This window comes from Hordeum vulgare, chromosome 7H (assembly GCF_904849725.1).
Source record: "Hordeum vulgare subsp. vulgare chromosome 7H, MorexV3_pseudomolecules_assembly, whole genome shotgun sequence".
Classification (NCBI taxonomy): Eukaryota; Viridiplantae; Streptophyta; class Magnoliopsida; order Poales; family Poaceae; genus Hordeum; species Hordeum vulgare.
The window spans coordinates 512196952-512211479 of NC_058524.1; positions in this window are offsets into that span (position 1 = coordinate 512196952).

Genomic DNA, 14528 nt, shown 5'->3' on the forward strand with positions numbered 1-14528 from the left:
GCACTAGAGTCAATAATCTAGCCCTCACATCATCATGTGAATTACATTGTAATAAATCTAACACCCATACAGTTCTGGTGTTGATCATGCTTTGGCCGTGCAAGAGGTTTAGTCAGCGGGTCTGCTACATTCAGATCCGTGTGTACTTTGCATATATTTACGTCCTCTCCCTCGACGTAGTCGCGGATGAGGTTGAAGCGTCGTTTGATGTGTCTGCTCTTCTTGTGAAACCGTGGTTCCTTTGCTAAGGCAATGGCACCCGTGTTGTCACAGAACAAGGTTATTGGATTCAGTGCGCTTGGCACCACTCCAAGATCCGTCATGAACTGCTTCATCCAGACACCCTCCTTAGCCGCCTCCGAGGCAGCCATGTACTCTGCTTCACATGTAGAATCTGCTACGACGCTTTGCTTGGAACTGCACCAACTTACCGCACCCCCATTAAGAATAAATACGTATCCGGTTTGCGACTTAGAGTCGTCCGGATCTGTGTCAAAGCTTGCATCGACGTAACCTTTTACGGCGAGCTCTTTGTCACCTCCATACACGAGAAACATCTCCTTAGTCCTTTTCAGGTACTTTAGGATATTCTTGACCGCTGTCCAGTGATCCACTCCTGGATTACTCTGGAACCTACCTGCCATACTTATGGCCAGGCTAACATCCGGTCTAGTGCACAACATTGCATACATGATAGAACCTATGGCTGAAGCATAGGGGACGGAGCACATATGCTCTCTATCTTCATCAGTTGCTGGGCACTGAGTCTTACTCAATCTCGTACCTTGTAAAACTGGCAAGAACCCTTTCTTGGACTGTTCCATTTTGAACCTCTTCAAAACTTTATCAAGGTATGTGCTTTGTGAAAGTCCTATCACGCGTTTTGATCTATCCCTATAGATCTTAATGCCTAGAATGTAAGCAGCTTCTCCTAGGTCCTTCATAGAGAAACTCTTATTCAAGTAATCCTTTATGCTCTCTAAAAACTCCACGTTGTTTCCAATCAGTAATATGTCATCCACATATAATATTAGAAACGCCACAGAGCTCCCACTCACTTTCTTGTAAATACAAGATTCTCCAACCACTTGTATAAACCCAAATGCTTTGATCACCTCATCAAAGCGTTTGTTCCAACTCCGAGATGCTTGCACCAGTCCATAAATGGATCGCTGGAGCTTGCACACCTTGTTAGCATTCTTAGGATCGACAAAACCTTCGGGTTGTATCATATACAACTCTTCCTTAAGGAAACCGTTAAGGAACGCCGTTTTGACATCCATCTGCCAGATTTCATAATCGAAAAATGCAGCTATTGCTAACATGATTCTGACGGACTTAAGCATCGCTACGGGTGAGAATGTCTCATCGTAGTCAACTCCTTGAAATTGTGAAAAACCCTTTGCCACAAGTCGAGCTTTATAAAGGGTCACATTGCCGTCAGCGTCCGTCTTCCTCTTAAAGATCCATTTGTTCTGAATAGCCTTGCGGCCCTCAGGCAGTACCTCCAAAGTCCACACTTTGTTCTCATACATGGATCCTATCTCGGACTTCATGGCTTCTAGCCATTTGTTGGAATCTGGGCCCACCATTGCTTCTTCATAATTTGCAGGTTCATTGTTGTCTAACAACATGATTGATAAGACGGGATTACCGTACCACTCTGGAGCAGCACGTGGTCTCGTCGACCTGCGTGGTTCGACAGAAACTTGAACTGGAGTTTCATGATCATCATCATTAACTTCCTCCTCAACCGGCGTCGCAACGACAGAGGTTTCCCCTTGCCCTGCGCCACCATCCAGAGGGATGAGAGGTTCGACAACCTCGTCAAGTTCTATCTTCCTCCCACTCAATTCTCTCAAGAGAAACTCCTTCTCGAGAAAAGCTCCGTTTTTAGCAACAAACACTTTGCCCTCGGATTTGAGATAGAAGGTGTACCCAACCGTCTCTTTTGGGTAACCTATGAAGACGCACTTTTCTGCTTTGGGTTCCAGCTTTTCAGGCTGAAGCTTTTTGACATAAGCATCACATCCCCAAACTTTAAGAAACGACAAATTTGGCCTTTTGCCATACCACAGTTCGCATGGTGTCGTCTCAACGGATTTTGATGGTGCCCTATTTAAAGTGAATGCGGTTGTTTCTAATGCATAACCCCAAAACGATAACGGCAAATCGGTAAGAGACATCATAGATCGCACCATCTCTAATAGAGTACGATTACGACGTTCAGACACACCATTACGCCGTGGTGTTCCAGGCGGTGTTAACTGTGAAACAATTCCACATTGTCTTAAGTGAGTACCAAACTCGAAACTCAGATATTCACCCCCACGATCAGACCGTAGGAACTTGATCTTCTTGTTACGATGATTTTCCACTTCACTCTGAAATTGCTTGAACTTTTCAAATGTTTCAGACTTGTGTTTCATCAAGTAGACATAACCATATCTACTCAAATCGTCAGTGAAGGTGAGAAAATAACGGTATCCGCCGCGTGCCTCCACGCTCATCGGACCACACACATCGGTATAAATGATTTCCAACAAGTCACTTGCACGCTCCATTGTTCCGGAGAACGGAGTCTTAGTCATCTTGCCCATGAGGCATGGTTCGCACGTGTCAAGTGAATCAAAGTCAAGTGACTCCAAAAGTCCATCAGCATGGAGTTTCTTCATGCGCTTTACACCAATATGACCTAAGCGGCAGTGCCACAAAAATATGGCGCTATCATTGTTAACTCTAACGCTTTTGGTCTCAATGTTATGTATATGCGTATCGCTATCAAGATTCAATATGAACAATCCTCTCACATTATGTGCATGACCATAAAAGATGTTACTCATAGAAATAGAACAACCATTATTCTCTGACTTAAAAGAGTAACCGTCTCACAATAAACAAGATCCAGATATAATGTTCATGCTCAACGCAGGCACTAAATAACAATGATTTAAGTTCATCACTAATCCTGATGGTAACTGAAGTGAAACTGTGCCGACGACGATTGCATCAACCTTGGAACCATTTCCTACGCGCATCGTCACTTCATCTTTCGCCAGCCTTCGTCTATTCCGCAGTTCCTGTTTCGAGTTGCAAATATGAGCAACAGAACCGGTATCGAATACCCAGGCACTACCACGAGAGCCGGTTAAGTACACATCAATAACATGTATATCAAATATACCTGATTTTTCTTTGGCCGCCTTCTTATCTGCCAGATACTTGGGGCAATTGCGCTTCCAGTGACCCATACCCTTGCAATAGTAACACTCCGTTTCAGGCTTAGGTCCAGCTTTGGGTTTCTTCGTCGGATTGGCAACAGGCTTGCCGCTCTTCTTCGAATTACCCTTCTTGCCTTTGCCGTTTCTCTTGAAACTAGTGGTCTTATTCACCATCAACACTTGATGCTCTTTACGGAGTTCAGACTCTGCGACTTTCAGCATCGCAAACAATTCGCCGGGAGACTTGTTCATCCCTTGCATGTTGTAGTTCAACACAAAGCCTTTATAGCTTGGCGGCAGTGATTGAAGGATTCTGTCAGTGATAGCCTCTTGCGGGAGTTCAATCCCCAGCTCAGCTTGACAGTTTGAGTACCCAGACATTTTGAGCACATGTTCACTGACAGACGAGTTTTCCTCCATCTTGCAAGCATAGAATTTATCGGAGGTCTCATACCTCTCGATCCGGGCGTTCTTCTGAAAGATAAACTTCAACTCCTGGAACATCTCAAATGCTCCATGACGCTCAAAGCGACGTTGAAGTCCCGGTTCTAAGCCATACAAGACTGCACATTGAACTATTGAGTAGTCCTCCTTACGTGCTAACCAAGCGTTCTTAACATCCTGATCAGCCGTAGCGGGTGGTTCATCTCCTAGCGTAGCATTAAGGACATAATCCTTCTTCCCAGCTTGTAAGATTAGCTTAAGATTACGAGCCCAGTCTACAAAGTTGCTTCCATCATCTTTCAACTTAGCTTTCTCTAGGAACGTATTAAAATTCAGGATGACTGTAGCGTGAGCCATGATCTACAACACAAATATATTCAAAGTGGACTTAGACTATGTTCAAGATAATTAGAGTTTAACTTAATCAAATTATTCGCTAAACTCCCACTCAAAAAGTACATCTCTCTAGTCATTTGAGTGGTTCATGATCCACTTACACTAGCTCAAGTCCGATCATCACGTGAGTTGAGTATAGTTTCAGTGGTAAGCATCCCTATGCTAATCATATCATCTATATGATTCATGATCGACCTTTCGGTCTCATGTGTTCCGAGGCCATGTCTGCACATGCTAGGCTCGTCAAGCTTAACCCGAGTGTTCCGCGTGCGCAACTGTTTTGCACCCGTTGTATGTGAACGTTGAGTCTATCACACCCGATCATCACGTGGTGTCTCGAAACGACGAACTGTAGCAACGGTGCATAGTCGGGGAGAACACAATTTCGTCTTGAAATTTTAGTGAGAGATCACCTCATAATGCTACCGTCGTTCTAAGCAAAATAAGGTGCATAAAAGGATTAACATCACATGCAATTCATAAGTGACATGATATGGCCATCATCACGTGCTCCTTGATCTCCATCACCAAAGCACCGACACGATCTTCTTGTCACCGGCGCCACACCATGATCTCCATCAACGTGTTGCCATCGGGGTTGTCGTGCTACTCATGCTATTACTACTAAAGCTACATCCTAGCAAAATAGTAAACGCATCTGCAAGCACAAACATTAGTATAAAGACAACTCTATGGCTCCTGCCGGTTGCCGTACCATCGACGTGCAAGTCGATATTTACTATTACAACATGATCATCTCATACATCCAATATATCACATCACATCGTTGGTCATATCACATCACAAGCATACCCTGCAAAAACAAGTTAGACGTCCTCTAATTTTGTTGTTGCATGTTTTACGTGGTGACCATGGGTATCTAGTAGGATCGCATCTTACTTACGCAAACACCACAACGGAGATATATGAGTTGCTATTTAACCTCATCCAAGGACCTCCTCGGTCAAATCCGATTCAACTAAAGTTGGAGAAACCGACACTTGCCAGTCATCTTTGAGCAACGGGGTTACTCGTAGCGATGAAACCAGTCTCTCGTAAGCGTACGAGTAATGTCGGTCCAAGCCGCTTCAATCCAACAATACCGCGGAATCAAGAAAAGACTAAGGAGGGCAGCAAAACGCACATCACCGCCCACAAAAACTTTTGTGTTCTACTCGAGAAGACATCTACGCATGAACCTATCTCATGATGCCTCTGTTGGGGAACGTCGCATGGGAAACAAAAAATTTCCTACGCGCACGAAGACCTATCATGGTGATGTCCATCTACGAGAGGGGATGAGTGATCTACGTACCCTTGTAGATCATACAGCAGAAGCGTTAGTGAACTCGGTTGATGTAGTGGAACGTCCTCACGTCCCTCGATCCGCCCCGCGAACAATCCCGCGATCAGTCCCACGATCTAGTACCGAACGGACGGCACCTCCGCGTTCAGCACACGTACAACTCGACTATGATCTTGGCCTTCTTGATCCAGCAAGAGAGACGGAGAGGTAGAAGAGTTCTCCGGCAGCGTGACGGCGCTTCGGAGGTTGGTGATGACCTTGTCTCAGCAGGGCTCCGCCGAGCTCCGCAGAAACGCGATCTAGAGGAAAAACCGTGGAGGTATGTGGTCGGGTTGCCGTGGCAAAAGTCATCTCAAATCAGCCCTAAAACCTCCGTATATATAGGTGGGAGGGAGGGGACCTTGCCTTGGGGCTCAAGGAGCCCCAAGGGGGTCGGCCGAGTCCAAGGGGGAAGGCTCCCCCCCCCAAACCGAGTTGGACTTGGTTTGGTGGGTGGGAGTCCTTCCTTCCCTTCCCACCTCCTTTTTTTTCTTTTCTCTTTGATTTTCTCTTCTAGGCGCATAGGGGCCTTTTGGGCTGTCCCACCAGCCCACTAAGGGCTGGTGTGCCACCCTCAAGGCCTATGGGCTTCCCCGGGGTGGGTTGCCCTCCCGGTGAACTCCCGGAACCCATTCGTCATTCCCGGTACATTCCCGGTAACTCCGAAAACCTTCCGGTAATCAAATGAGGTCATCCTATATATCAATCTTCGTTTCCGGACCATTCCGGAAACCCTCGTGACGTCCGTGATCTCATCCGTTACTCCGAACAACACTCGGTAACCAACCATATAACTCAAATACGCATAAAACAACGTCGAACCTTAAGTGTGCAGACCCTGCGGGTTCGAGAACTATGTAGACATGACTCGAGAGACTCCTCGGTCAATATCCAATAGCGGGACCTGGATGCCCATATTGGATCCTACATATTCTACGAAGATCTTATCGTTTGAACCTCAGTGCCAAGGATTCATATAATCCCGTATGTCATTCCCTTTGTCCTTCGGTATGTTACTTGCCCGAGATTCGATCGTTAGTATCCGCATACCTATTTCAATATTGTTTACCGGCAAGTCTCTTTACTCGTTCCGTAATACAAGATCCCGCAACTTACACCAAGTTACATTGCTTGCAAGGCTTGTGTGTGATGTTGTATTACCGAGTGGGCCCCGAGATACCTCTCCGTCACACGGAGTGACAAATCCCAGTCTTGATCCATACTAACTCAACTAACACCTTCGGAGATACCTGTAGAGCATCTTTATAGTGACCCAGTTACGTTGCGACGTTTGATACACACAAAGCATTCCTCCGGTGTCAGTGAGTTATATGATCTCATGGTCATAGGAATAAATACTTGACACACAGAAAACAGTAGCAACAAAATGACACGATCAACATGCTACGTCTATTAGTTTGGGTCTAGTCCATCACGTGATTCTCCTAATGACGTGATCCAGTTAACAAGCAACAACACTTTGTTCATAATCAGAAGACACTGACTATCTTTGATCAACTGGCTAGCCAACTAGAGGCTTGCTAGGGACGGTGTTTTGTCTATGTATCCACACATGTAAATGAGTCTTCATTCAATACAATTATAACATGGATAATAAATGATTATCTTGATACAAGAATTATAATAATAACTATATTTATTATTGCCTCTAGGGCATAATTCCAACAATCCCTTCGGCATGACGGCAACCCAATACAGTTGTTGGCCTGTATTTGTCATTCCACTCAATCTGCCCCCCGCCCGGGGGCAGATTATGCAAAGAAAGAACATATTTCTGACGTTGATAATTCTAGGGCCCAATTATCCGGGGAAGAATATGAATGTGTACCTGCAACCTCTTAAGGATGAATTGGAAGAAGCTTGGGATAATGGGGTAAGACATACGATGCCGCTAGAAATAAAACTTCAAAATGCATGTGTGGTACATGTACTCTATGCATGACTTGCCAGCGTATGCGCTATTCTCTGGATGGTGTGTGCATGGAAGGTTCCCGTGCCCCCAATGCAAGGCAACTCTTCAGTTTCATTGGTTGCAGGAGGGTCGGAAGTATTCTTGCTTTGACTTGCATAGACAGTTCCTGGATCCTGACCATTAGTTCAGAAAAGACAAGAAGAACTTTACCAAAGGTAAAGTTGTCAAAAACTTGGCACCACCTGCGTTCACAGGCCAACAGATCCTGGATCAGTTAAACACCCTCGAGCCTGATCCAGAGCGTCCAGGGTATTTCAAGGGGTATAATTCAAAACACGCCTGGACTCATAAGCCATGCTTCTGGGATCTGCCTTACTTCAAAGACCTCCTTCTTCCACACAATATCGACTTGATGCACACTGAAAAGAATATCGGAGAGGCTATTTTTGGTACATTGTTCGACATAGATGGGAAGACAAAGGATAATACTAAGGCTAGAGTCGATCAAGAGACACTATGTCATAGACCGTTACAAAACATGCGAGAAGGCAAAGGAAAGCAGAAGTGGTCTAAGCCAAAGGCCTAGTTCAATCTTGGAAGGCCAGTTATGAGGGAAATTATCTTGCGGGTCAAAATGCACTTGATGTTCCCCGATGGGTATGCAACGAATCTAAAGAGGGGAGCGAGTCTTGAAAAATTAAAAATCTTTGGTATCAAGAGTCATGATTGGCACATATGGCTAGAGCGGGTAATGCCGGTGATGTTACGTGGCTTTATTCCTGAGGATGAATGACTAGTACTGGCGGAGCTGAGCTATTTCTTCCGTGTTCTTTGTGCGAAAGAATTGTCGCCTGGCGTGGTAGAAGACATGGAGGAGTTTGCACCGGAGTTGTTGTGCAAGTTAGAGAAGATCTTTCCACCGGGCTTCTTTAATCCAATGCAGCATTTGATTTTACGTCTACCGACCGAGGCAAGATTGGGTGGGCCCGTGTAAGATCGTTGGTGCTATGCAACTGAGAGGATGCAGAAGACCCTTCGACCTAAATGTAAAAATAAGTGTAGAATTGAAGCATCGATGGCTGAGGCATTCATTACTGAGGAGGTGGCAAACTTTATGACAACACACTGCGAAGCCAAAAATCATCATTTGCATAATCCGAAGCCTCGGCACAATGATGCAGACCCTAAAAAAGGTGGGTCCAACCTCAGCCTATTCAAAGGGAAGCTCGCACCAGCCGGTCCTTCGAAACCAATAACGTTGGATGTCGAAGCATGGCGGAACATTTCGTTGTATATCTTCAACAACCTAACATAAGTGCGTCCGTACATCGAGTGAGTTCTCGGCACATTTTCCCGTAACTTCTAATTCATTTGAACTGCTTTTATTCCCGGATATTTCAAACAGCCGTTACGTCGCCAAATTATAGGATGGAGTTGTGATCGAAAATGATTCCGTCGAGTATGAGCTTCTGTCAAAGACAGGAGGCGGCTATCCCGGTTTCATCTCTTGGTTCAAACAAACGGTAATTATCAATAATGGACCATTTCATTTCTTGGTCTAACTTGTGGCTAATGCAACAATCATTTCGTATTAAACTTGTAGGCTAATTCAGAGTCTATGGACGCCGAATTGAGACAAGTCGCTAATGGTTTTGACTATAAGGTCCGTTCATTTGAGAAATACAACATCAACGGGTATCTCTTTCGTACCTTTGGCAAAGAGCTATCTATGCCCAACCGGAAATCTACAAATTATGGTGTCTCTTCTATCGGCGAAGGTATTATCGAGTATTATGGAAGAGTTGAAGCAATTTATGAACTTCAATTCTATGGTGAAAACCCACCGAACGTCGTAGTCTTCAAATGCTATTGGTTCCAGCCGAAGAAGACTAGAAGGACTCATGAACATATAGGACTAGTCGAAATCAATCAAAACACCCATTTAGATGTTCCCGATGTCTATATTATGGCTCAACAGGCGACCCAAGTTTTCTATCTACCATGGGCATGCCAAACGGATAAGAATATGGAAGGTTGGTATGTTGTTTATGAAGTGCCGCCACATGTCATACCACCTCTCCCAAATGAACAGGATTATGAACCTCACATTAACCCAGACACATATGATGGAGAATTCTTCCAAGAAACGCGTCTTTCCAAGAAACGTTTCAAGAACCGTCGTGCTTCACCCAAGAACATGGAAGTAGACAGCGACAATGAATCCGACTCCAGCCCTGAGCCGGAACCAGAAGACCTGGAACTCGTAGAGGTTACTGATGCGGATGACCTGTCAATGCTTCAACGATTAAAGGAAGACCTTTCACAACTTCACGTCGTTGAACCCGACGAGCACGTCATTCATGAAGACATCCGTGATAGTGATGATGATGATGCATTTATTGATGATGATTATTAGTTTGTAAGATTCACAACTTAAATTATATATATTTTAATCTTTATTATTCATGTACATATTATTATTCATGTCAGTTATTCATTTTTTTTATGTTGTACTAATTTATTTTAATCTTTATCATGGCAGGTCACCATGTGTGGAAAGATGGTGGGCGCTGGTCGAGATCGCTCGACGGGTTCTTCCCAGGCGCCCCGCACAAGGGGTGGTACTTCCCTTCCACCCCTATCTCTCCGTAGAGCCTTGGCAGACAGTCTGTTGACACCACCCGTGGGTTCTTCTTCGTCGGCGACATTGCCCACTGGGAGAGGTGTTGGTCGGGTAGGGAAGAAAGGGAAGGGTACAGGGAGAGGTGGTGGCCGCGGAAGATCCAGGAGGACTGTTGAGCCGTCCTCGCCACCACCACCAGCTCATTCACCCAAGCATAGGACTACTATGGTCGACCCGTTTGCGGAGGAGGCTACGGGGACTCCGTTCCAGGAGCCTGGTGTTGACGGGCATTCGTCCCATGAGACTCCGGTCCACGAGCAGCCTTGGGTCGAGGTGCATTCGTCCCACGAGACTACGGTTCCAGAGGCTTCACCCGACGTGGAGAGGCCCGGATGGGAGACCTGGCCGGATCGGACCGAGTTGCCAGATTGGACCAGGGTCCGGGTGGCTCAGGGGGCGGGGATGGCGGGGATGAGCTTACGGATAGTGAGGGCGATGTGCAGGTGGACGGGGCCACTGTGTACAAGCGTGGTAGTACACGTCTCCCGGTCGTGCCAGCTATCCGCGAGCAGAGGCCGGTGATTAAACCTGAAGAAGATATGTAAGTACATTTACTCTTTTTTAGCTTCTGCCTTCAAGTTCGTTCAAATATCTAATGTGTTGACCTTATCATACTGCAGGGGATGGGTACACCCTCTTGGAGTCCGCAGGCCGAACTCCGTCCTTGGTGTGCTTTGCCGGACAAATTTCCCGGGGTTTGTCACGTTGCCTGGTGAGGGTCAGGTTCCTACACTAGGATTTTCCTGGGAGCACTACCAGGCTGCGCAGGCCTCACCGGAGGAGATTATAGATGGTGTATTGTGCCACACGAGGGCCGAGATGGTGATCAAGAGCTTTTGGGTAAATTATCCTTTTACATAATCTAAAATTAACAATATAGCTAATTATTGTACTAATCGGTGTTTTCACGTTTGATTGCAGACCTTCTATAGGTGTGAGGATGGATATGAGGAGGAGGCGGCCAGGGTTCTCGAGGCCGAGTGTAGGCGGTTACTACAGAACTTACGCCACGAGGCTCGGCCGCAGGCTATTCGAGATTACTACACCACACGTGGTATTAAGAAGCAGAAGAAGGATTGCCGCGGAAAGTTTCTGAAGAAGGAGCAATACATGAAGGTAATTACCTATTCTTAAGTCCTTCTACATAGTTTTCTTGATTTCATTCATAGGCGTAGCGCTCAAAATTCTTTCTAATAACTTACAGGTGCCCCCGAGATGGCGTGCGGATAAGATGGATTGTTGGAAGGCGTTGGTTGATGAGTGGTGCACAGGCAGCTGGCGAGCTGTCCACAAGAATGCGAAGGATCGGCGTAGCCAAATGGTTGGTGTGCCACACCATCAAGGCAGCGCCAACTTACTTCAGTTTAGACGAAACTGGGTATGTGATTTGCTTCATGATTCATGCAATTCATTCTTCATGCTAATATTTTGTTCCTCTCTTTTAGGCGCATCACAATAAGACGGAGATGCCACACTTGTACGACCTTTATGGCATGGTCCATACTGCCTCGTACAAGAAGGCGAAGGCATTCTCTGATTCTGACCTCGATGATCCCAATAACTTCACCAACATATCATCCCACCAGAAGCTCGTGGCATACAGGGACGCGGGGAAGGCTACGAAAGGGGGTGACTTTAACCCTAGCCATGAACCTTTGGATCCAGAGCTGGTGATGATATCTGGTGGCGGGAGGCCCCATGGCTCGATAGCCATTGGAGATGGGATAATACGTTGTCCACTCACTCTCCCGGAGATCAATGCGCGCTAGTCGAGCAGCTGTCCTGAGATAATGCGTCGTCCACGGCCAGTCGATCTTGCCATCGAGGTTAGTTATACGGACTAAGAACACTTTCATCCATTTCATTATGTGTGTCACCATAGATCATTATTGTGGTAACGAGGAATGGTGTTTCAGGCTGCTCTTCAGAAAGAGAGACTGGCAAACCAGGCTGCTCTTGAGAAAGAGAGATTGGCAAGCCAGGCTGCTCTTGAGGCTGCTCTTGAGAAAGAGAGATTGGCAAGTCAGGCTGCTCTTGATGAGAGGGACCAGACCACGACACGATTGATTGAGGAGGAGAGGTCCCGGAATGAGGCAGGTCAACGGGCCCTGTACGAGCTTTTTGTGGTAAGTTTTTTTTTCACATTAGCCAAATCATGTGTGTAATGTCTGTTTCATTACTAACTAATACGACCCACTCTTCAGGGTCTGCGCGAGAAGAGCGGTCAAGTCCCTCCGCCGATGCCCGTCTTCTCTTCGATTGGCACGATGAGTTTCATTATAAACTAGTATTAACAATTGAGTGTCATCATGCTAACTGAGACATTGCAAAATATCTATTATGCATAATAACTCCCGAGCGGCATCGCACGACCCTTCTCCAGGTGTTTCTCCTCCTTGATGACCACTACGGTAAGTTTCTCTTCTCCTCTTTCATATTCTCCTTGCCTTAATTTCCCCAACAATGACATAGTTAGCCCATTTAGCTCCAAAAAGACATAATTAGCCCATTTAGCTCCAAAATGCCATAATAACCTCAAAATGGCATCAGAACCTTGGTTAGCTCATTAATATTATATACTTAGCTTGTTTTCCTCTAAAATGGGATAATTAGCCCATTTAGCTCCAAAAAGACATAGTTAGCTAATTTAGCTCCAAGAAGAGGAGAAGAGGAGAAGAAATAGGAAAAATGAAAAGAAAGAAGAAGAAGAAGAAGAAGAGAAGAAGAAGGAGGAGGAGGAGGAGAAGGCCAAGGACCTTTTAGTCCTTCTCCTCCTCCTCCTCCTTCTCCTCCTTCTTCTTTATTTGTTCTTCTTCTCCTCCTCCTCCTATTTCTTCTCCTCTTTCATATTCTCCTTGCCTTAATTTCCCCAACAATGACATAATTAGCCCATTTAGCTCCAAAATGCCATAATAAGCTCAAAATGGCATAAGAACCTTGGTTAGCTCATTAATATTATATACTTAGCTTGTTTTCCTCTAAAATGAGATAATTAGCCCATTTAGCTCCAAAAAGACATAGTTAGCTAATTTAGCTCCAAGAAGAGGAGAAGAGGAGAAGAAATAGGAAAAATGAAAAGAAAGAAGAAGAAGAAGAAGAGAAGAAGGAGAAGGGGGAGGAGGAGGAGGAGGAGAAGGAGGAGAAGGCCAAGGACCTTCTAGTCCTTCTCCTCCTCCTCCTTCTCCTCCTTCTTCTTTATTTCTTCTTCTTATCCTTCTCCTCTTTCTTCTCCTATTTAATATTCTCCTTGCCTTAATTTCCCCAACAATGACATAATTAGCCCATTTAGCTCCAAAATGCCATAATAACCTCAAAATGGCATATCAACCTTGGTTAGCTCATTAATATTATATACTTGGCTTGTTTTCCTCTAAAATGGGATAATTAGCCCATTTAGCTCCAAAAAGACATAGTTAGCTAATTTAGCTCCAAGAAGAGGAGAAGAGGAGAAATGAAAAGGAATAACAAAAATAAGAAGAGAAAGAGAAGAGAAGGAGAAGGAGAAGAAGGAGGAGGAGAAGAAGGAGAAGGAGGAGGAGGAGGAGAAGGAGGAGAAGGACAAGGACCTTCTAGTCCTTCTCCTCCTCCTCCTCCTTCTCCTCCTTCTTCTTTATTTCTTCTTATTCTCCTCCTCCTCCTCTTTCTTCTCCTCTTTCATATTCTCCTTGCCTTAATTTCCCCAACAATTACATAATTAGCCCATTTAGCTCCAAAATGCCATAATAACCTCAAAATGGCATAAGAACCTTGGTTAGCTAATTAATATTATATACTTAGCTTGTTTTCCTCTAAAATTGGATAATTAGCCCATTGAGCTCCAAAAAGACATAGTTAGCTAATTTAGCTCCAAGAAGAGGAGAAGAGGAGAAGAAATAGGAAAAATGAAAAGAAAGAAGGAGAAGAAGAAGAGAAGGAGGAGGAGGAGGAGGAGGAGGAGGAGGAGAAGGCCAAGGACCTTCTAGTCCTTCTCCTCCTCCTCCTCCTCCTTCTCCTGCTTCTTCTTTATTTATTCTTCTTCTCCTCCTCCTCCTCTTTCTTCTCCTCTTTCATATTCTCCTTGCCTTAATTTCCCCAACAATGATATAACTAGCCAATTTAGCTCCTAAAAGACATTATATGCTCAAAATGGCATAAGAACCTTGGTTAGCTCATTAATATTATATACTTAGCTTGTTTTCCTCTATAATGACATAATTAGCCCATTTAGCTCCAAAAAGACATAGTTAGCTAATTTAGCTCCAAGAAGAGGAGAAGAGGAGAAATTAAAAGAAGGAAGAAGAAGAAGAAGAAGAGAAGAAGAAGAGAAGGAGAAGGAGAAGGAGAAGAAGAAGGAGGAGGAGGAGAAGAAGAGAAGAAGAAGGAGAAGGAGGAGAAGAAGGAGAAGGATCCCTCCTCCTTCTTCTTCTCTCCTCCTTCTTCTCCTCCTTCTTCTCCTTCTCCTTCTCTTCTTTTTTCTTCTTCTCCTCCTCCTTCTCCTTCTCCTTCCCCTTCCCCTTCCCCTCCTCC